This window comes from Rhinopithecus bieti, unplaced genomic scaffold, assembly GCF_001698545.2.
Source record: "Rhinopithecus bieti isolate Rb0 unplaced genomic scaffold, ASM169854v2 scaffold_5333, whole genome shotgun sequence".
NCBI lineage: Eukaryota > Metazoa > Chordata > Mammalia > Primates > Cercopithecidae > Rhinopithecus > Rhinopithecus bieti.
Genome location: NW_016804678.1, coordinates 382,844 through 386,383, shown reverse-complemented (window position 1 = coordinate 386,383; position 3,540 = coordinate 382,844).

Below are 3,540 nucleotides of genomic sequence, written 5' to 3'. Positions count from 1 at the left end.
ACAAACTGATTTGCCCAAGGCCACTCAGCAGTGAGGGACTCTGCAGAAGAACCAGATTCCAGGCTGCCACGCACGTACAGCCCCACTAGGCTGGAGTTCAGGCTGCCTGCCTGCCTGGAAATCTGTCAGGTGTCAGAGAGACCACAGCCCATGGCAGAGACAGGGATGAAGGGAAGCTGTGGAGCCCTTTGACCCCAGCACCACACTGATGTGTCCATGGACCAGGGGAAGCTGGAGCTTTCACCCCATCTCAGCCCCTGCTGCTCCTGGATCCTCTGGGCAGGGGTATCCCTGGGACTTTGCCAATGCTCAGAGCTGGGGGCAGAGGCTCTCAGGACTCAGCCCTTCTCTGTGTCCTCTTGGACTGCCAGGTCCCCAGGTCCCTGGGCTGATGTTCCTCAGAGCTAGGTGTGCTCAGGGCTAGGGGGTTGGGGGTGGGGACAACACTGGTCATGAGACAGGGGTGGTCCCTCATCAGAGTTGCCTGGTGTCAGGACAGACCTCACCTCTTGTCTACATAGCAGCAGGGGTCTGCTTGGTAGGGAAAGGGTCCAGCCCAGCCTGAGGAACCTCCTGCAGCATGTTTTTCCTGGCCCCTGGGTACCAGCAGCCCTTCTGCCTGCCTATTCCCTAGTCTCCAGCTCGAAACCACTTCCTGAGCCCAGAATGGATAGGGTCTCTTCGGCACCCCAGCCCTTAGAGGAAGAGGTGGTGAGAAGGTAAGGGGCTCTGGCCAGAGACCCTTGAAACATGGCTGGGGACAGGGGAGCTGAGAGTAGGAGGAATTGTTGCTTCCCACCTGGGAAGGGTGAGGAGAAGTCAGTTACTGTGGGAGGTCACAGGGCTTGATGGCCACAGTGGGCCCTTTGTGCACAGACCATTGAGTCACTGAATGGAGCCCTCAAAATGCTTCCTGGCAGAGGGCAGGCTGGGCCCAGACCCCCGGGCAGGCATGAGCTAGTGGGGAGGCTGGAGGTCTCAGGTATGTGTGTGGGACAGGGAATGAGGACAAGATTGACCCCATATCCATTGGCAGCTTTACTGGGGCAAGAAGAAAATCTCATTTCCTCAACATGTTTTGTAAGTGTCCTAGGTTCTGGAGATACAGGATTGAATAAAAAAAAAAAGTCCATGCTCTTAAGGAGCTTGTCAGCTGGTGGGAGAGACAGGCAAGAAGCCAATCAATAAATAATATAAAAATCAGGATCATGAAACAAAATAAACAGAGGCCAGGAAACTGAGGGCAGAAGATGAGCTGTTTTACATGGGATGGGTGAGGAAGGTGTCTGGGGTAAGGTGGCATCTGAGCAGAGACCTGAGTACACGATGGAGCAATCCATGCAGCTGTTTAGGGGGAAACAAGATATAATAGAAGAACATTTCCCTGAACTGTAGATAGACTTGAGTTTCCAGATTAAAAGGATACACCAAGCATAGAGTAGTAATAATGAAAACAGAAGGAGGCCAGAGTCAGACATATCCTGGTAAAATGTGTGAAATTCAAGCATGGAGCAAAGATCACGCCAAAAAGGCACCAGGCCCAGATGGTTTTATAGGCAAGGTCATACAATATTTAACCAATATAATTTATATCCTTCCAAGGCCCTTTTGTATACTTGATTATGTAGAAGTAGGGAAGGAATTGCTTCGGAGGAAAAGAAACTTAGAGGTTTTCACTGCTATAAAGAGAAATCTTTACTTTTTTTTGTCATCTGTTTTAAAGAGCACCACCTGGTTTTGTTCTCTCCTTTCTGCCAAGGAATCTCAATGATAGATTCTCCCCACTATATCGAGGGAGCTTTTCTCCTTAGATATGGTTTGGGGTAAATGCTGTATCTAGCTGTAGGGCATTAAAAATTGTGGTGAAAACTTGGGCTTTACTTACTCTGAGTGAGTTGGGAGCTGCTGGAAGCTTCTGAACCCAGAAGGTACCTGATCTGACTCAGGTTTTAACAGGACCATCTTGGCTGTTCTCCAGTTTCTAGCCAGTGGGGCCTCCTCCCTGTGTGCTGAAGCTGCTAAGGATGTGTCTTTGCTTCCAAGCTTTTTCTGACCTTTCACTGCAGCTTTCACCAAAGAGACAGGAGGCACTAGGCTGAAAGTATGTGAGGAGTGAAGACCGAGGGCGGGCAGGGCAGATGGAGAAGTGCTGTGGCCATGCCTGATCCCAACCTGCACTGAGACAAAATGAGGAATACAGGTCTCTATCTCTTCTCTTATGAAAATGGGCAAATTCCACTGTTCTGCCCAGGCTAGCCAGGGCTGCTGTAATGCCAGAGTGGTCATTCCAACTTGTGTGTACTAGAAAGCCTCTCACCATCCTCAACACAAATGTCCTTAAAGCCCTTGGGCCGCGCATTGGTTTGGCTCCTAGTGGCAGCAGCAGCTGAATCCCTGTCACTGACCTGGTGCACAGAGTGTCCCCAGATCCCTAGTCAAGCAAGCCCAGACCCATAGCATTTCAGAGAGCCTGGAAAGGGTCTGGTTAAAAATTCCTGTTCTAGCAATGTCTTCCAGAAGAAGCAGGAGAAAATGCTCCCCACCTCCCAGTGCCAGGAGGGGAGAGGAAGGAAGCTCAGAAGGACAGCTCTGCACAGGTGGCCTGGGGGTGTCTGCAAGATGACCTGACTCTACCTCTCTACCTGCTCCTTCCCAGCTGTGTGGCTGGGGAGGGCTGGTGTCTTCTCTGAGTCGGTTTCTTCATCTGTAAAGTGCTTGGCTGAGGATCCAGCTGGAGTGTGGATTAAAGGGCACAGCAGGGTGTCTAGCACCGTCAGCCCACATGTTTCTCTTGGGCAAGCCACTCCGAGCCTTACTCTTCCTATCTGTAAGCGGGAACCCAAATGCGAGCCAGGATTGCTGCGGACTAAAGCAGTCTATGAACGCTTTTGTAGACTAGGAAGCATTATTTGATCTTCAGAAAGGTGCCCCAGAGACAAGGTGTCATTGGCTTCAGGTGGGGGTCAGCAAACCTCAGTTAGTCCTGGAGGGTAGGGTGGCAGCGCAGAGAGCGCGCACTTTCCTGAGGGTAACTGATTGCCCTGCTAAAAGCCCAATACCGTATTTCTCCAAAAATACGTTCTTCTAGGCAAGTCTCCTACTTCATCTGACACTCAGCGGGGGACAGAGCTGCTTGTACCTCGCTGCGGATGAAGGTGGGGGCGTGGGGCAGACCAGGTCAGACAGGCTCCCCAGTGCTTCCCCTCAATCGCGCAGACTGCACTTTGGGGCGATCTCAGAGCTTTTCTTAAATCGTGGGGCCCGTCTCACGTTCTCACCTGGGGACCGAGCTTTAGAAATCGACCCTCGTGGACGCCGCGAGACAGCGGCGAGGGATGGGAAGCAAGGAGGTGGCTGCCGGCCGGGGACCAGGCAGCGTGTTTGGGGGCGTGCGCGTCTGGCAGCTCTGGGAGCCTGGAGCATCCGCCTCGCAAGTCCGGGCGCCACGAGGGCGGGGAGGGGCGGGGCCATGGCGGGGCGGGGCGTGTGACGCACGGCCCGGGCCAATGGGGCGCGCGCCCGGGGCCGAGCCTCCTGCGA